We start from the raw sequence: 21798 nt of genomic DNA, 5'->3' as shown, positions 1-21798 counted from the left end.
GGAAAGGAATCTCATGCTCCAGGCAATGTTTACATATCTGCATGGAATTCATGGGCAGTCCCACCAGAACTGAAATAATTAAACCCTTTGCTTGTGATATTTCACAACTTATTCAAGGCTTTGCCAAGAGTAAAAACCGAGACAACTCCTGGAAAATCAAAGTGATGATTTGAGGAGACCTGGAAGTAGATGTGTTTGAGGGGCTGAGACAAATTATGTAATGTGGTTAGACTGGCTATAAAAGAAGGGTGACTGCACCTCAAAGTGAAGTGGTAATCATCAGAAATAGTTTATTCTTTGATTATACTGTTGCTAGACATCATTGAAGAGTTATGTATGAAATGGAGCAAATGAAAACATAAGCTAAAATTCAAGTGGTTAAAAAAAAGTCTATGGTGCAGAGATTATTTCTAATGAAATATACAGTAGAAACATCATGGCTTGACTCATTTAAGACTTGTCTGAAAAAGAAGGATAAGGAATAACATAAGAAACACTGTGTGTGTGTGTGTGTGTGTGTGTGTGTGTGTGTGTGTGTGTGATGAGCACATAGCTATGTGTTTCTATGTTGTTTATGATTGAGTATTTACAAAACAAGGCAAAAAAAGGTGCATTAATTCACAGTTGGAGAATGGGTTAACTTTTGGGAGGCCAGTATTCTGGAAACAGACACCCATTAAACCTTGTGCAGTAGTGGACAATGCCAAGAATGACTTGAGTATATTGGGAATTATCTGGAGTCCCCTAAATAAGATTGTTCACACAGCAGTCCCACTTGTGAATGTATTGCCAAATAAAATTAAATCCTTTTCTAGAACAAATATCTATATTTCCATATTCACAATAGTTAAAGTATTTGGTTAAAAAAAAAATCCTAAGTACTAGGATAAAGAAGATATAACACACACACACACACACACACACACACAGAGAGAGAGACACACACACACACATTATATGTATATGGAATGCTATTCAGGCTTATAAAAGAAGAAAATCCTGTTATTTGTTACAACATCAATGAACCCAGGGAGCATTATGCTAAGTGAAGTAAGTCAGACACAGAAAGGCAAATATTGTATGACATTACTTATATGTGGGATCTGAGAAAACATAACATGAGAAAAAGAAAGTAGAGTGGTGGTTACCAGGATCTTGGGTGTACAAAAGAAAGAGAGAGGTTGGTAAAAGGGTTCAAAATTTCAGCTATAAGATGAATTAAGAAAAAAAAAAAGATGAATTAAGGTATGAGACGCTAATCTAGAACATGACATCTATATTGTTGATGACACTATATAATTGAAATTTGCGAAGAGAGTACAACTTAAATGTTCTCACTAAATAATTAAATAAATAAACAGTAAACATGTGAGCTGGAGGTGTGTTAATTAACTACATGGGGGAATCCTTTCATAATGTATACATATATCAGATCATCAAGTTGTACACTTTAAATACCTTACAAATTTGTCAATGTACCTCAATAAAGCTGGAAAAATAAAGATTCTCTTTATCTACTAGTATGTATAAACCAGTTGGGCCTGGGAGGAAATGAAGGCAGACATTCCTTTGTGTGTCAGAAAAACATGTGATTCAAAAGAAAAAGGGGTGGGAGGAGGGAGAGAGGCAGGAAGAAAGAGAGAAAGAAACAAGAGGAAATGGTTCTATTATTTTATCTTTTAATGCTTGTACTTTCACCTTCTTCACTTTGATTTTGATTTGTTCCTTCTCATTCAGGACTATGACTCCATATACAGTAACAGGAATGGGGAGCAAGCATATTAGAAACATATCTCTGTAAATAATAAATGAGTGAATGAATGAAGAAATGCTACATTTCCCAGGGAAAAATACACTGCATTCATTCCAGTATTTTCTGACAATGCTCAATTTTCCCAGACGAAAAATAGAAACTCTCATTATAGAAACCCTACATTCGGGCTCCGGCTCTCGTATCATCAGTTAAGTTTCCTCCCTTACATTCAGTGTGTCAGCCTAGAGCTGGCAACCTTATCTTTGTGCTTCCGTTGCCATGAAACCCACACTGGAGTTGACTAGCAGTCCTCGCCCAGTTGGTTGCAGTGCCAGTGAGGGCCCAGGGTAGGACGTCTCCCTGCGTTCTCCTTCTCCCCTCAGCTGATGCAAGTGAGATCTGAACCGAGGGATAGAAAAACATTGTGAGGACATTTTAGTAATTATGATTTAGTGCCAAGGTACAGGTAGAAACATCCTTAACAGGAATTATTAGCATGTTTCTTTGAATTGTTGGAGGACACCGAGGTGCTTCCAAACACATAGTTTTAAAGAGATATAAAGCATTTATCTTCTTTCTGAAAAGTGGTTCTCACTAATGCCTACATTTTCTGGGAGGGAACATCACCTCATACTTCCTTATGCATACTGATTTCATACTCTGCTTCACTTTGACCTGGATGTTTTCTTGTAATCCCAAAGGAACCCTCTTGTTATAGGTGATAGTGCATCCAGCTCTTCTAGTTGGAAAATGCTGTGATTCAGTGAAGAGGTAGTCCATCCCCTGGCCTTACATTTAAGGTGTGCTTGGAAACACACAGGCTTGTAGATTCTAAGCAGTGGTGGGAAGTGGCAAAGAATATGGCCCATGAAGTCGTACTGGCTAGTCCAAATCCTGGTTCTGCCTCTTCTCTGCTATGCCACCACGGATATGTTCTTTGATCTTTCTGTGCCTTAATTTTCTGTTTGTAAAATAAAGGGAATCTCATTATATTCCTGGCAAAGTTGCTGTGAGGCTTAAAGGGGTAGGCTCAATAAGTCTATGAACTCCCCTGGAAGCTGGGGAAGCCCAAGAGTATGCATGGAGCATGTCTAGGATACTCCTAGAACAAAGCCAGGGAAACACTCCTTAGCCCTTTCCCCCAAACCTGTCTTCGATTGTTCCAGTGCTTCCTATAGCCAGCTCATTGGCCTCCCCGATAAAGCCAAGGGGGCTCTGCTGACTCTTCATGGGTGTAGGTCAGCCAGTTGACTTAGAGAGCTCACAAGTAGCTGGTAAAGTTTCCACTGTTCTCTTTAATATTATCCTTATTGAGAGACAGAAGTGGAATACAGAATGATGAAACAAAGAAGCAACAGATGCTACAATTGTATATAATTATTTCATTCAAAAATCATGGAATATAGATATCCTAATAGCAAAGCATGTGTCTATTTCTAGAATATACCAGGGGCATATCTTCTAAGCCGAGTCTACCTGTACCAGTAACTATAAACAGTGGAAGCTTTGAGCAGGCATCTGCCAAAATGACCATCTATCATGTATGCCACAATGTCTGTGCTAACTCTACAAGTCTTTAACAAATATATTCACTACTCTTTATTTCCATTAACTTATTAATTAGGGTACTTTAGCCCAAGAATTATAGTGTTTACTTTTGGCACTAGAAGAAAGTTATGTTATCTACAGTATAATTTATGTCAAGGACTGTAAAATAACTTCTATTAAAAAATAACATAGATAGCATTTGCCAATACTCTAGGTTTAGAAAGCCATTGAGCCTCTTTGCAAATGTTTATAACCTCATAAAATTTATTGCCAGCAATTAGGTGCATTTTCTAGCTAATATGTCCTAAAATCCTAAAATATCATGGGAAGTAAAATTAGACATTATTTAGTCCTACTTGCATTTGATGATTAAATTTCAAACCTGATGCTTTTTTAGTTGATTGACATACTTTCTGCTCTTCTTTAAAAATAAACCATTTTTTCCAAGCTCCTTTAAATCATGTTCTTCCCATATTTACTAAAAGCAGTAATGAAGTCAAAGGTCACTGTTCTGGGCAAATGCCTGTGGATATCAAATTCCTACAAAGATCAAGATACAGCGTTGGGGCCTGAATTCCTTGGGAGTGAACATATTCATTTTCAGTTTCTTCAGCCTCAGGAGCTCAAACAAAATCTTTCAAAGGCATTTTAAAATTTAAGAAAAAATTTTTTTTGCTTGTAGTCATCTTGAGTAATCCTTGTTATAGCAGGCCATTTTCCATGCTTCTCTTTCTTCCAGCCTTGCTTACATCGTCTTGTGGTTTGGGAATACACTATTGGTATATTACATGATGATTCTTTTCATATTCGTTGGAAGGCTGGTAGATCTCTACAGAATTCTGAGAGTTGGGCAGAGCAAACATTTTAAAGGCAAATAACCATTACAACTGCATTTCTTCAAGGTGAAAAATGTTCTTATCCAGATGGAGATTGACACCCGAGAAGTTACTCTCTGTGCTCCTGTTAAAGTAGGCTTTGGGAATCCTTCAGATTTGACTTTGTAGCCGAGTTTCTTTATTTCTTAGATGCCATGCCTGATTTTGGACTTTACCCTTTTGGCTCTCAGTTTTTCCTTCTGGAAAACAGGGACCAGAATGCATAGTTCGGTGGTTGCTGTGAAATCCTATTGAGGTGATATAAAATATTCAGTGGTATTGCTATGTATATCTGTCACATAGTAGGCGTGCGGCGTCCTCAATGCCTTTAGAGTGAGATCATTTTGGAAGTCTTAAGAAATCACACAATGAATTTTATGATATTTGCCTTGCTTGGACACAAAATGAAAAACTGAAAGGCCTCCTCACCCTATGGGCGGGGTATCACTCGCTACATTCTGATTCTTTTTAATAAGAAAAGGGTGTCTTGAATGGGGTGGGAAAGACAAGCCCACATGGCAGAAAGTCACAGAACACAAGATCCACTTTATTACATGGAATGTTTCTGTACCACAGATGTGGTCATCAACAGAGATAACTAGTTTACAAGCCCTCCCTGGAAACTGCTCACAGTTCTTAGCAAAAAAGTGATTCTCAGCCAAGCCCTGCACTGAAGCTCAGCCCATGATGAAAACACTCCCAACTGTTCCACATTGAAAAGAAGTGGGAAGGAGCAATGACCAGCAGTGCATTTCCAGCCAAGAAGCAAGACCAGGGTCACCTAAGAGGCTATAAGCCTATTAAAACAAGTATCTATTGTGGCCTATCTCTTTGTGTGTCTGTCTGTTTTTCCTTCCTTCCCCCTCTCCCTCCCTCTCTTCTATCTTCCTTTCCTCCCTCCTTTTTTCTTCTCCCTTCCTTCTTTCATTACTTTCTTTTACTTTAATTTCCTTTTCTTCTTTCTCCTCCTTTTTCCTAATGGAAAAATATAACTTTGTATCAAGGAAACACTGTGTGCCTCTTTTTGGTGTTGAACATGTTGACATGATGAGGAGACATTCATTCAAATTATGAACTTTGTAATTATTAATTTTATTGGTGATATGTGATTAACTTGTTACTATAAATATCTAAGGTAGCATTTTAGCATATACATATAGATCATGTATAGGAACCAGAAAAATATCTGTCAACCCTGGTCTCTAGTCATCTCAATTATATAGCGTTCCCAAAGAAGGTATTCCTGAGTGTTAAATGAAACAAATATATAAAAACAGTATGTCTGCAGTTCATATAAATTATGGCTTGACTTAGGTCTGCATCTCTAGATGCAGAGCCTGTGAAAGAGGTTCAGGTGGAAGTGATTTATTAGAGTCAGGTTCTCAGGAGAAAGAGGGTGGGGGTGGGGGGTGAAATGAAGCTGATGAGGTAGGAGAAGGAGCTAAGCCAGAATATGGTTTCTACTATACTCTGGCTTTAGCTTGATTCATTGCAGGCTCTGGAGTGTTAATTACACCATGGAGTTTGTCCAACCTAGATGTGACTGGCTGGCCTTTTGCTTTCTTCATGTCAGCCAGTCATTGGCAGGGGTCTGTCTCTGGGGTGGGAGTGGGATGTGACTTCCTGGGCAAATGGCTGCCATTTTTGCCAAGGGGAATTCTCTGAAAAAGGGGCAATTGTGAACTATTAGTAGCCAACACTTGTGGTTTCTTGGGGGTAGGTATACCAACCTGGTAAAGGGCATTGACTGGGACACCAATAGTATCCACTATAGGGCTTAATAAATGGTTGCGAAAATTAGTATAATTCTTAATAAAAATAGCTTAAGGAGGAGAAACAGAGTCAAAGATGGTTTATTGTAACTGTGAAGGAGTCTGGAGAGGAGAAAAAGCTTATATAAATCTATGACAAATATTTTTTTTCTGCTATTGTTGGTTAAAATATGAAAGGAAAAGAAGAAAACAAAGAAAAACACAATAAGGTTGGTATTATAAAACTTAGGAGTGTGTAAGTGTGACCAAGACACAAAAGTTTTCTCCTTAGAATAATAAAACAAGCTCTGCTGTTGCTGGACTTTTGTGTGTTTAGGAATTCCCAGCATCTCTAGAATCCACTTAACCACTCCATGACACATTTTTCCCTCCAGATGTGAACACTAAAGAGTCAGTTGTCAGTTGAATACTCTTGTATTATTTTCTCAGCAATTATTTTAAGGAATGCATTTGAATAAAATGCACTTTTGGCATCATTTTCAAGAATGGATGATGATTTATGCTTCTCTTGCAGGGACAAGATGGCTCTGGGCATGAGTCATGGCTGTAACGCTGGGAAGATTCCGATGGGAACCTTGCTGTTGCTGGTTGATTCATACCTTACATGGACTTGAGGCTGAGCATGGCTTTTATTAACATGTACATTTTGCTTGTTAAGGCTCAAGCTTCATCTTTCCTCCCCAGTTCCAGTCCTGTTTGTATTTCACACGCACCTGATTCAGAATCTGTGCTTGGGACTTAGAGTGGCTTGGGAATAGCAATTTAAAAAAATCTCTGATTATTTGTCAGCTAAGATGAGATGATGGGTTCTCAGCTGCAGTTGGGAAATGGGCTATTTCTCTGCAGATTAAAATGGCAGGGAACATTCTAATTCTTTCAGCATCTCTGTCTCTGTGGGACATATTTGGTGCAAATCAAACTGTCCATATACTGAGAAAACTACAAACCATAGCCCCAATTTGTGCTTTTCTCCATTGCAGAAAGCGTTGCTTTGCATGCAGGTTTCAGATGTAATTTTCCGAGTGAAAACTCCCTGCCCCGAGCAGCTGTTCCTTGGAAACAACACCGAAGGCTCTCAGGAGCCAAGGTGAATGAACTGTAAGACTGATTCTTGAAGCTTTCCAGGTTACAACCATCTCTGTCATTGTCCTTGGCCTTGGTTCTCAAAATGTGTTCTCTAGCCTTGTTTCTCAGACTTTAATGTGCATACATATCTCTTGAGGATTTTGTAAAACTTCAGACCCTGTTTTAGTAGTTCTGGGGTGAGGGCTAAAGATACTGCATTTCTGACAAGCTCCTGGGGGAAGCTTACAGAGATCCCCATAGATTTCTGAATCCTACTTTGAGTAGCAGGGATATAAAGAAGTCGTTCTTTTAAGAAGATTCTCTGGTCCAATAAGTTCAAGGGAAAAATTTTAAAAACTTACACTTTTATCTTCCTGTTCAAAACTCTGCACATTAATAAATTAAAGAATCTGAGAAGATCTACTCTGAGGAAGTCAGATACAAAACTGATAGACAATAGGAGCTTATTGTAGTGTACTATCTCATAACAACCTGGGGGATTTGATTTTTGTGAAAGGAAAAGATGGTCAGAAGTATGGTGTTCATTCAAACATCTGTCCAGGTCTTTAAATGGTTTGAGGGAGGCATTTAGAAATGTTTGGTTCTCTTTGAGATGACCCTTATAACCCTTCTCAGGTAAGTGTTACTGAGTCTCCAAATGAGTGAGGCTGGACTCAGATCTCTCAATATCCCCAGTAGAACAATCAACTTTCCTCCTAGAGTTTTGGTATTCATGATGCATAGTGCTCCTTACAATCAGTTCTAAAAACTGTTTGGAGTTTATGTGCTACCATGCTTTATGAGAAGGCCAGCTGAGAAAAGTGATATATAGGAAAGCTAGCTAGGGGAATTTCAAACCCTCCAACCATCTGAAATTATTTGCAAACTTCAGTGTGTCTATGTATCAATCCTCTATTAAGTTCCCATGGAGGTTCTTGAGCTTCTGTTCCAGAAACAATCCCTCTTTAGTTCATCACCACCAAACCAGTATTACATGAAATGTTGAAGGGTATTCTTTAGGAGGAGGAAGAAGAGGAGGAGGAGGAGGAGGAGGAGGAGGAGGAGGAGGAGGAGGAGGAAGAGGAGGAAGAAGAGATAAAAATGTAAACAAGAAAATGGCAATAAATGCATATCTATCAACAATTGAATCAAAAAATCAAACTAAACAAAGAATCTAATGAACAAAATAAACTGATGAATAAAATAGAACCAGAGGCATGGAAATATGGAACAGACTGATGAATCTCAGGGGGAAGGGGTGGGGGGAGATCAACCAAATATCTTCTATGCATATATGCATTACCTATGGACACAGACAATAGGGTGGTGAAGCCCTAAGAAGGGGCTAAAACTGGGTGGAGGGGGGCAATGGGGGAAAAAGGGAGGACATCTGTAATATTCTCAACAACAAAGATTTATAAAAACAATCACCCTTTGAGTCGTGGGTGTATTCTAAATATCTTCATATTAATAAGCATTGCCAGGGTTTTCTGATGCAGATACTCTGAGGATGACATTTTGAGATGAAGTTCTGTTTCCTTGGAGTGAAAGCACAAGCAACCTGGTCCAAAACAAGCTTCCTTGTGTTGGCTCTCTGAACATGCAACTTTGTAAGTCAAGTTCTGCCCTGGATTTTTATGGAGGATATATATAACTGCATGGGAAAACATTAGCATTTTCTCTAAAATTGTTATTGAAGATATTGTCATTATGTTAGACTGTCAGAAAATTCTCAGCAGAGGGGTACAACCTTGCTTCTGCAGTTTGGAGTATAGGTTCAGCAGACCAAAATATTTCTTGACATGTTTTATTATAAAATCAAATTAAAATTTTGCTTATATTTCATAAAGCATGTGTCAGCATTAATATAAATGTGTAAACATGTGAATTTTACCAAAATTAAGTTAATGCTCTAAGTTCTTTGTGCCTTTGGGTATACTCTAGGCATATCACCATAGTCCTGGGGGTATTTATTCCACAGCTTAAGAATTGTAGCATTATATCTTGGTTAGAGTACCAGAAATAAAGAATAAATAAATAAATGGATAAATATGGTAAAAAAAAAATATGAATTTTCAGTTATAAGGCCCTTATGTCTTAGGGATGTTAACATACAGCATGCTGACTATCCTATCTAATAAAATAGTAATATACAAATTAGTTGTCACTACATCACAAAGATGGCTGCACCCATAGACACAAGATGGTGGTGCCCAGTCCCCTCAGCCCCACCGCTGAAGTGTCCAGGCCTGTTGGCCAGGCAGGTGGCGGGGGAGGCAGGGGGGTTGCCGAGTAGTGGAGCAGGTGATCAAAGGGGGCAGGGGTGGAGTTGGCGATTGTAGGGACCTGGGAGTCCCCTGTCCAGGCCTACAGCCTAACCAGAGGCTACAGGCCTGGGCAGTGGTGGAACTGGGATTGGAGGGGCCTGGGGATCCCCTGGCCAGGCCTGCGGCCTAACCAGAGGCTACAGGCCTGGGCAGGGGTGGAACTGGGATTGGAGGGGCCTGGGGATCCCCTGCCCAGGCCTTCAGCCTAGGTCAGAGGCTGCAGGCCTGAGCAGAGGCGGAGTCGGAGATCAGAGTGAACTACAGAGGAAACTCCTTTTCTGACTGCTCATTGGTTAAGCTCCCTGTATCCCACTGGTAATATTCTTAGTAACTTGGGTAATAAGAATCCAAAAAGGTGATCTAGGGTTTTTCCACCACACTCCTGGAGAAAAAAATGAAGGTTTGCTGCTGGAGGGCTAAGAAATATCATATCCTGCCCTAGCTGGTTTGGTTCAGTGGATAATGCCTCGGCCTGCCGACCAGAGTCTGGATTCAATTCTGACCAAGGGCATGTACCTAGATTGCAGGCTCCTCCCTGGCCAGGGCCCAGGTCAGGGCTCATGCAGGAAGCAACCAATCAAAGTGTTCCTCTCACTTTGATGTTTCTCTCTGTCTTTCCCTTTCTCTTCCACATTCTCTAAAAATCAATGGAAACATATCCTCAGGTGAGGATAATAATAAATAATAAAGAAATTATTATTATATGAAAGACACATCTTAAAAATGCCTTAAAAAATTGTCATTTTTTCATGGTGAAGGGACTGGAGTTCTTGTTGATGAAAAAACCTTGCTGGCTGTGGTGACTGGCAGTGGCTGCTGCAGCGGGGTGATGGGGCTGGTGCCTTCCCTGATCAGCCCGGTCACCTCCCACAAAGGGAGGCTAGACTGCAGCTTAGGCCCTATCCCGAAGGGGAGCAGGGAGCGGGCCTAAGCCATCACTAGGATATCCGCTGAGGGCTCCCAGTATGTGAGAGGGGGCAGACTGGGCTAAGGGACACCCCCCCCCCCCAGTGCATGAATTTCGTGCCCCGGGCCCCTAGTCTATATATATAAAAGCCTAAGCGACCATTACAACCGCAAGACCCGACGACCAGACAACTGGATGGTAGCTATAACACGCACTGACCACCAGGGGGCAGACACTCAACACAGGAGCTGTCCCCTGGTGGTCAGTGTGCTGACACAGCCAACCTCCCACAGCCAGATGACTGGTCAGTAGCTATGATGCGCACTGACCACCAGGGGGCAAACACTCAATGCAGGAGCTGTCCTCTGGTGGTCAGTACGCTCCCACAGCGGGAGTGCTTCTCGAACCCAGGCTCACGGCTGGTGAGTGCAGCTGCAGCTGCATGAGCCTCTCCCCGGGATACTCCCCCTGTACACCCCCACGCCCACCCCACTGCCATGAGCTGGTGGGTAAGGCCAGACTGCAGTGCAGAGGTTCATTGATCTCTGCAGTCCAGGCCAAGGGACTTGCCGGTATACAAATCTGTGCACTGGGCCTCTAGTAGTTAATAATACTATATTGCATATTGGAAAGTTTCTAAGAGAGTGGATCTTAAAAGTTCTTACCACAAGAAAAAAAAAATTATAACTGTGTGGTGATAGATGTTAACTGTTTGTGCTGATCATTTTGTAACATAAACAAATATCAAGTCATTATGTTGTGCACCTGAAACATATAATTATATAACATAAAATACAATGTTATATGTCAATTATATCCCAATAAAAATAGATAAATCCCCTTTATAATTTATTCCCAGAAATAAAGGTGTCTTACATTAATAATTTTATTGAGATATTTTATAATAAGAATTATATAATTTCTTTTTTTATTTCAACTTAGTTTGTAGGAAGTTCAGTGCAGAATTAAATGCTTAATTACAGTGATTTTTTATTAGTCTAGTTATTCAGTATATTTCCTTAAAATTTTCAACGTTTCTATATACACTTAACTTCAACTCTCATGTAAATTCTCTTATTATAGATGTGGTTTTAAAACTAAGCTACTTAATATGTTTAAGCTGATAGGGAATAAATTAATGCATTTCTACATATTATTGACTTTAATTCTCCAAAACATCAATATCTTCTTGTTATTGTTTTTTAAATAAAAAATACTCCTCATTTTATTGTGGTTGATTTGGGCAGTTGTTAAGGATTGAGCAACAAAAACTCAGAATGGCTGTCATCAGGGTGACTGCAGGGCAAAGTGATTGACAGAGTCCTGGAGGTCAAGAGAGAACAAAGATTATGCCATTTGACAAATATCTTCATAAGACTTCTGGGGGTAGTTCTGCCCCTTTTTATGGAATTGCAGAGCCATACTACATCATTCCTCTAACACAGTGGTTCTCAACCTTCCTAATGCCACAACCCTTTAATACAGTTCCTCATGTTGTGGTGACCCCCAACCATAAAATTATTTTCGTTGCTACTTCATAACTGTAATTTTGCTACTGTTATGAATCGTAATGTTAATATCTGATATGCAGGATGTATTTTCATTGTTACAAATTGAACATAATTAAAGCATAGTGATTAATCACAAAAACAATATGTAATTATATATGTGTTTTCCGATGGTCTTAGGCGACCCCTGTGAAAGGATTGTTCGACCCCCAAAGGGGTCTCGACCCACAGGTTGAGAACCGCTGCTCTAACATCATTTAGTTGCTGTCCAGTAAAGCATTTTTATGTACCTTCTCTCATACAACCCTCCCCTGAACACTACATGCCTCATGTCATCTTTAAGACTGAGGATTGGACCCAGAAGGTATTGGAGAACCTATCTAATGTCAATCAAGCAAGAAGCAAACTGACATTGAAACTTGGTCTTAAGATACGAAATCCGCTATTGTTCGTCATTGACCTTGCTGACAACTTTTGCTCACTGGATGCCATGTAGTAGGTGTGAATAGCCTCATTTGTCACAGCCTCTTGGCTCTGTCATTTGTTTATATTGAAAATACTTGCTAGATAATCACTAAGTAAAAGGTATGTGTAAGAAAACAAAGGAAAAACATATTAATTTTAACAACATTCTAGGGTTTGACAAAGTGCTGATTGAATGCTCTCTTTGGTCCTAAAGATATTTGGGTTAGTTTTGAAATGAGAAACAGGGATGACTTTAGCATAAAGGATTTTTTTTTTAAATTCCAACTCATTGGCTAAATAAAGCATCTTATTTTAATATGATTGAAGTCTACATGAATATTACACACAGATAAGTTTTCCATCAAAAAGCCACACTCTTCCCAGGCATAAGTGATGTTCTGAGCTAGGAATTAAATGACATTCATAACCAGTTAACACTGGAAAACCAAACTGAACAAAATAAATAACAACAGCAAGCAGTCAATTAAACGATTGTGTGTTCCATATTTTATCAAATGTACACTCTTATCTTTAATTCCTTAATTGTCCCTTCCTTTGGTGATTAAACACCCAACTGGGGATCACTTGGTGCTACATTGACCTTTTGAGGTTACTGTTATTAAAACTCATGTTGAAGCTATTTAAGTTAAATTTCTTCCTCTCTCTTTGTTACATATGTGTGTGCATGTACACACATACACCCACACTCAATGTCAAACAAATATTCATGTTTGTAATGGAACATGGTGAGTACTTGATAGATAATATTTATGATACAAGGTGGGTGAGACTGCCTTTTATCTCAGTGGTTCTCACCTTAGCTACCCAAATGAGATCCACATTGACTATTGGCCACTATGTGAACAGCAAGAGTAGATTTTTATACAAATGACAAAACCTCATGGCAGAGCCACTGTGGGGATGCCATAACAGACCCTAAGCTGCTGGAGACCAGCAACATATCTCACACTTGCTCTTTATCCTCCACTTTATGTAGCACAGTAGAGAGCACTTGGAAGATGCCCGAAAGAGACTTCCTTATTGGTGGAGTGGGAAAAAAAATGTCTACTTCTCTCATTGCCTGTGTTTGGGTTGGGAAGGGGCAAAAAGTTGTGGGAGATATTTGGGGACTGAATAGCAGCCAGGAAAAGAAAAGGAATATTCTCTCTTACCATTCCCTTCCATATTTTTTTTTCCTTTTAACATATGCAGGTAGCCCTTGCTCTTCAAAAGTTTGTTTCATCACTTCACTTTTACAAAAGACCTATATTAGCATCTACGTTTGTTAATTGAAAGAAACCCAAAGAGGATTTTCACTTTTGGGGAAAAAAGGTGAAAACTGAAAATAGCGTTCAGCATTTGTTTTGCAGCAGGCATTGTAGGCAGATTCATCTCACACAGTGAGAGTGGCACCAGGAGGCCCCTTCCCCAGGCACCACATGCAGCATCTGAGCATCAAGCCCCCATGGCTTTGAACTGTGTGAGCATCTGTGATTTATCTCAATTTGTTTTGTGCACGTGCTAGCAAGATGTGTTCCAAAGTATCAGAAATATATGACTTTAATCTTAAAAGGGCATGTAGGTGTAGGGCAGGTTTGCAGCAAGTTTTGAGTACCTACAAATTCTGTATGATAGAAAAATGCATGAGGCTAAGCAGTCAAGTATACTGACTGTTCTGTTTCAAGCCTTCAATCCAACCATAGCAAAGAACCTTGACCTTCCACATTGAAGCAGACAGAAATTAAAGAAGGTGTAGACATTAGTGACCTGCTTGCCCTGATGATTCAGACAATGATAAGATGTTAATAGATCACCTCTCCCTCTCTCTCCTACATCACAGTCTCCTGTAACTCCCACCACCCCAACCTCAGACAACTCAGCTTAACACACCATCATCACCAATTCTCAGCCTGCCAGTATGCTCACTGTCTTCCTGATTCTGGTAGGTGAAACTACACTGTACATATGTTATTTATACTTTATACAACCTGTGTACTTTTCATATTCCAGTTTTTCTATATGTTAGTGTTATTTTCGGTTTTATGTGTTCTTTTGTATAATTTGCTAGGTTATTTTGGGGGTCTGGGAATGGGCAAACATTTTTCTATATAAATTAATGGTAATTACTTCTTTTTGACATTTTGACTTTCAAAATTTTTCACAGGAACACTATTTTCAGACGGGGAACCTGTATTATTAATTATGATAAGCAATATTTGTATTGGAATATACTTTCATTTATACCACTATTTTTATTTACCACTATTTTGTATTTATTCTGTATATAATTATAGCGCACATTCTATGTAATATCCAACATATTCATAAGATACTTACATGTCCATTAATTATATATATATATATATATACATATATATATATATATATATATATATATATATATAATATTTAACTTAGAAACAAGCCTTCTGTATCATAAAAATTTTTAAAAATATAATGCCCCAGTCCAGGGACAATAAAGTGTATAACAGAGCCAATTCATTTTCAATGGTAACCTTCTCTCCCCTTTCCCTAGCAGACGTGAAAACTTTGACAATGAAAATGGTGAAACAAACCCCTGCTCACATCCACTGGCCAACAAGGAGGCCCATAGTCTGAATACAGGAACTGAACACAGGAAGTTCAGTATTTGTTTTGTAATAAGAATATTGAAGCTATAATTTTTTTAAAATTTGGATCATTAGAGATTTAAACAATGTTTATATACAAGATTCTATCTAGTCCATATGACACTCTGTACTGGCAGAGAGCCCACCTGTGCATACACAGCTCCTGTTGTGGGTCCCAGACAGCAATCTTGGGCTTTGGATTTTTCTTTTTTTAATATATTTTTATTGATTTTTAGAGAGGGAGGGAGAGCGAGGGAGGGAGAGAGAGAGACATCAATGATGAGAGAGAATCATCAATTGGCTGCCTCTTGTACCATGGACTGAGCTCACAACCTGCATATGTGCCCTGACCAGGAGTTGAACTGTGACCTCCTGGTTCATAGGTAGATTGACGCTCAACCACTGAGCTACTCCGGCTGAGCTGGGCTTCGGCTTTTATAAATGAAATTAACAAATATTTCATGGAAGCCAGCTTCAACAGAGAGCTTGGCCATATTTAGAAAAAAAATTTTTGTTGTTGCTGTTGATTACTTTTAATCTTTCCAACTGATAACTGTTGATAGAATCAGACAGTAATTAACTATTCATCTCATCTACCAAATCATATAGACATTAATCTCTTGTATTTTTTTAATTTAAATGCTATTTTACTTATTTATTTTAAAATTTTGAATTCTCTCAAATGCCCAATTATTTATTCCCTTCAAACATTGTCCTTTGACATGGGGGCCATAGGTATTGTGGCTGGAGTTTGTAGAGAAAGAGGGATCACAGAATCCACTGGGCATTGTCTCCTTGCCGGTAGAGCAAGGAAAGGCACTGAAAAGAAATTATTGAGACCACTGAATCCATATTCTCTTATCACAACCATTCTGTGGACCAGCCTCTTTCACAGTGGCTTGTGGAATATATAAAGTTCCTCTTCTATGTTTTCAATTTTCTAGCCCATCAAAGGCGCCCGAATCTTAACAAATTTATTGTGCATTTATGAGGTTCAATTCCAATGCACTCAAACTCTATCATGGAATTAATTACCATATATGCATATGAAATCTTATCATGCTTTCTTATATATGCAATTTTTTGGGAAAGTTTGTATTGGAAGATAATAATTAATATGCCAAATATGACAATAATTTTTATAATAATATTAGTGAATTTATTCTGAATATTTACAGGCACTGCTCTGGAAAAAAAATTAGGAATAATAATTATGAATATTATATATGTATGTATATAATGCATTGTTGGTTATGATTTGTATGTTTCTTAAAGTTCCTAGCAGATTTAAAAAAAAATTTATCCTATTTCAGAGAGGGAGAGACAGATAGAAACATCAATGATGAGAGAGAATCATTGATGGGCTGCCTCCTGCACACCCGCTGCTGGGGATTGAGCCCACAACCCAGACATGTGTCCTTGACTGGAATCAAACCAGAAATGCTTCAGTCTGCAGGCTAATGCTCTATTCACTTAGCCAAGCCGGGTAGGGCTCCTAGAGTTTTGATGGCCAGGTAAAATAGAGTATGCTCAGTTAAATTTGAATTTCAGATCAGTGCATAAGTGTATCCCCAAAAATGTGCAAGACATATCACACAATTATTTATTAAATTCTTATTTCATCTGGCACTTTGCATTTCTATTTGCTAAATCTGGAAGCTCTAAGCAGATTGCATCTCCAGCCTTCATAGTTCTCTTTTTCTGATAGCTGACTGACCTGCACTGTTCTCTGCAATAGCATAACATCTGAGCTCCTACATGGAGAATAAAGTTTTTCATGTTTGGTTCCAAGTTGTACACATATATTTTATTTTACTTATTTTCTTTCCATCCTGAACCCAGGACATGTTCATTGATTTTAGAGAGAGGAAGGGGGGAGAAAGAGAGAGAGAGAGAGAGAGAGAAAGAGAGAGAGAGAGAGAGAGAGAGAGAGAGAGAGAGAGAGAGAGAGAGATGAAAAACATCAATTGGTTGCCTCTCTTACAGGACCAAAACCTAGGTATGTGCCCTGACGGGGAATCGAACCTGTGATCTTTCAGTGCATGGGACATCACTCCAACTGAGCCACACTGGCCAGGTTCAAAGTTGTTCACATATATTTTATAGACATAATATTCTTAGGTACTATTTTAGAGAATATGGATTGTGTTTGATAACACGGAAACTGATTAAAGTGTACCTTTTCAGTCATGTCATTGCTCGATAGTAAAATAAAGAGAGTAGGTATAAAAAGAGGAGCAAACCATAAGTTTAGAATTCTTGCTTCAACTCTGAATAAATCTCTGGATCTATATGTGTGATATGGGTACATCTTGACTGTCACAGATTCACTGCATTAGTGACCCGAATCATATTCTCCTTAGTGTATACACACCTTGTGATATACAAAGTGTGTAGTCTATTTCTGTCCCTATTGATTCCACATGTAGCCCTGGGACCAATTTTTGCCACTGATATGTTAGCAGGTAGGACACACACACAGAGGCTTAAAAACCAACTGCACTTGCACGTTTCTCCTTCCACTGGTGCACATCTGCCTTCGCCATGAGAATATGCCCGGGCTAGCCTGAGAAGGGATGGGAGAGTGAGGTGGAGAAGAGCATTTAGCTTCTGTGCATACCGGTTTGTCACCCAGAAGAGGGAATGAACAGAGTGGAGGATTTTATTTTTCTCTGAGAATCATTACTCATCATTTGTATGTAGATATCGGCAAGGTTTCAAGTAAACATATTCATACATGCATATGGGAGTCTTAAATGAAATCTGATCTGGCCCTAGAATTCTGCACATACCAAGGAGCTAAGGATACACTTTATTTTTCATACTGCATCATCCCTTCCAAATTTAAAGAAAATAAAGAAATGGAGGACTATAGGATGAAAAGCAAATAAAAATGAAGGGTGAGTGCTGGCCCATGTGGTAATTGTTCCACATGGTAAATGTGAAGATAGAGTTTATTAGTGTGGCCATGACTTTGGCTGAGAATGGAAATGAATGCTACATGGAGCTTATTTCATGCATGAGTATCTCTGTCTGACTTTTTCTTTATGGCTATTGATGAACAGAGCAGGAACATATGAGTACTTTTCTGTTTGGAACAGTCTTGGCAAAATATTGAATAGTTGTCTCAGCTGCACATATTTTTGCACTGAACTTTTTTTCTGACTTATAACTAAAAGACCTGTTTTTCTTAATTATAAAGGAGGAATCATCCAAATCAGACAAAGCTTGAGGACTGATAGCTCTTCTTCTTGGCTGTGAGAGAAGGAAAAAAAGGGAAGGATTTCAGGCCTAAGCCTTTGCTATGTCTCCATATACCCCTGCAAGAGAAGGTAAACTGAACCCTTCCAGAGGGTAACCTGTGTTTAACCTGGGCTTAAATAAAACACAGAAAGTATCATGCACCAACATTCTGATCAGACTTGGACAAGGGTAGAACAATATATACTCAGAAACTAGTAAAAATACTACTACTACTACTACTAATTTCACATTGCTAAGCAACCCTACTCTAAACACCAGGAGAACTCAGAATAATGAAAGCAGATGAAAGCAGTGTGCATTTTCTTCAAGGTTTCTAACTTTGGAAAGAATTCCTAGAAATAATAGGTATGTCGTGAAAAAAGATCTTGTTGACAACACAACAATTCATTCACTTCCTAAACTATGACTAGTCATATATTGTACTTCAGAACAAACAATAAGGTTATTGTTTGAATGGAAAAACAGCCAATTTGGTGGAAGGTGAAAAGGTAAAAATGTTCTATAAGCTTATTTTGTTTTGGTTGGAGATATATATATTCCTTATGGGAGGATATTTTTTCCATTGATTTTTAGAGAGAATGGAAAAGAGGGAGGGAAAGAGAAACATCTAAGTGAGAGAGACACATTGATCGGTTGCCTCCTGCATGCCCCGACCAGGGCTGGGAGCCTGCAACTGAGGTACGTGCCCTTGACGGGAATTGAACCCGGGACTCTTCAGTCTGCAGGCTGATGCTCTATGCATTGAGCAAAACCAGCTAGGGCTACACATTATTTTCCAGGTAATGTTAAAAAGATGTATTTAATAGCTCTGACCAGTGTGACTCAGTTGGTTGAGCATCATCCTATGAACCAGGAGGATGCCAGTTCTATTCCCAATCAAGAGCTCAATTCCTGATGTTGTACTCTCATATCGATTTTTCTCTTTCCCTCTCCCCTCTCCCTTCCTCCCTGAAAAGTCAATAAATGGTTCTTAAACACACACACACACACACACACACACACACACACACACACACAGACAACACATATTTAAAGATTTGGCTACTCATGAAAGCAAGGATTCCTTCCAGTTTTGGGTGGGATTGTTTGTTTGTTTGTTTTTCCTTTTGCTTTTATGTGTTTAGAACGAATGGCCCAATATTCTCATGAAGTAAGGACTGTAAGGTCCCACATAACATTTTATTTCTTTCTAGAATGCAAGCATTAGGGGCTTGTGGGTGAAACTCCTTCAAAGATGACAGCACGCTGGTGAGTGAGTGTGACCCAAGACTGTGATGCAGGAAGCCTCTGGTAAGTTCAGTTCATGTTCCAATTAGAAGACTTTGTCAGGGTAGCCTTGTGGTGTGAGTTCCATCCTTTCCTTCTTTTGCATCAATTTCTTGGCTGATGGTGGTCCAATCATGATGGGTTAGGGAGGAGAGGAGAAGGAGCCTGATACTTTGAGGGGAAAAGGATAAAAATTTGGAAGGCCCTGTGCCAAGTGTAGGGCTGCATTTATGAGTTCTGCAGAATTAGACAGTTCTCTGTGGTGAATGGTGTTTGGATATTTACAACCTGGGCTTGGGGTCATTATTGATCCCCAAATGAATACTTCTCATACGATGTTTAGAATCTATTGTAATCATTTTCTTACCTAAATGATAACTCAATGGCTTGATATTTTTCTGTAGGTTTCTAAACCTAGGGATCTGTTTTTTTTTTTTAAATTTTAATTTATTGATGAAAGAGATAGAGAGAGAGAGAGAAATTTCGGGTTTGGTTGTTTATACATTCATTAGTTGATTCTTGTATGTGACCTGAACAGGGATCGAACCCAAAACCTTGGCATATTGGGATGACACTAACCAACTGAGCTACCTGGCCAGGGCTCCTAGGGACTTGTTTTGATGGATTTTTATTTTAAAAATAAGTCAGTATGGCCCAATTTGTATTTTCTCTATAGGCACACACTGAATAGGCTCCCCCCAACCTGCTCCTCTTAGTGTCTATCCTTCCATCCCTGTGAAGTAGCTGAGTATCCCTAACAAAGAATTAGTCAAGTCCTCATGTAGTAGGTGTTGGGTATTCAGCCCCTTATATTCTGCCTACAGAAAACTTTTGTGGGTGCCATGGTCAGACTGGATGCTTCTTCCTACATTTGTTTATAGGTTCCTCCCAAGTATTTGGATCTTTCTGGTTTCCATTTGAATGTCTGCGGCTGAGCGCAACCATGTGAGCAAAAATAGTCCGAGGGAAAGCAACCTCAGACAGACTGCAATGAACTGGCAGTTGCAGCCTGAAATATCTGCATTGTCATCAGTCAAGGCTAAAAGGAGGTCAGTGATGTTTCTGGATTTGAGGCATAAGCAGGATATGGAATCTTGGAAGGCTTTTATTCTATTGATATCCATGTGATTTCGGGTTTTTTGCTAATAATTCTTGCTGCTAACTTTGCATGCCAGAGTCAATAACAGTGGGGGGTGTGGGGGAGGAACCCTCTGGATCTCATTTAAAGAAAACTACAAGGAGATTTTTCCTGCCAACCTGGGCTTCATTTTTCAACCCACAACTGAGCAACATGGAGACAGAGACAGATATGCTATAGTTTGGCGGACAGTTCGTAAAAGAGGCGTCACCATTTCCAATTAAATTTTTATGTGTTGGTTTGACTGCTGATCTGATGATTATTGGATCATTCTCTGTTCACCATGTGCTCCTCATAAACTGTCATTCTGTTCCTTCCAACAATACTTTGAAGTAAGTATCATCACTAACCTCAGCTTCCAGATGGGACAATGGATGCACGGATTGTATGATTTGCTCATGGAAAGTGGGCATCCAAATTAGAGAGTCGTGAGAGATAAATTATGGACCTGGCTGACCATAGTAAAGTTTATGGGATACTGGAGGATGTCAATGGCTCCTGTTAACACTATCACTAATGAACAGATAATAAGAATTGACTCTATCCCTATTTGTACAGCTATTTTGTTATTTCTCAGAAATATTTCTTTTTAATTCATTGAAATGATTTCTGGAATTTAGAGATATACTGTGTTTCAAGGAATTGACAAATCTTTTCTAATGCTTTTCTGTGTGTGTGTGTGTGTATGTTATGTGTGTGTATGTTGTGTGTATTTTATGTGTGTGTATGTTGTGTGTGTATGTTTTTTTGTGTGTGTGTTGTGTGTGTTTTTGTGTGTGTGCGTTTTGTGTGTGTGTATGTTGTGTGTGTGTATGTTGTGTGTGTGTATGTTGTGTGTGTGTGTGTGTGTGTAAAAATTGGGTACTCCTCTTTGAAATGCCCTGCAGCTTAGGCCACAGGATAAAGATATGTGAGAAGGGAGGTAGTGTAGCCCAGCATAGTGATGATGATTATAAGCTGTAACATTACTACCAGGTCCAAACCTTGGCCTTGACACTGATTTTTGCCTTGATCAAGTTAAGTAACCTTTAAATGCCTCAGTTTCTTTGTCTGTAAAATGGGAATAATAACGGAGCCCACTTCATGGGTCATTATGTGTCTCAAAATGAAAGTGCACAATAAACATTAGATATTTTCAATCATTCTTAAAGGATCCCATACAAAGTTACCTGGTGCACTTTTTAAACAAAGTTTGCCCATAGGTGATATACAGTTGTGTAAATTCCAGGCATTGAACTTCACCTGAGCGTGATATCACCTTCTGTAATCCAGCAGGTTGG

Source organism: Myotis nattereri (genome assembly GCF_964212035.1).
Source record: "Myotis nattereri genome assembly, chromosome: 8".
Classification (NCBI taxonomy): Eukaryota; Metazoa; Chordata; class Mammalia; order Chiroptera; family Vespertilionidae; genus Myotis; species Myotis nattereri.
Note: the sequence above shows the minus strand (reverse complement) of the source record.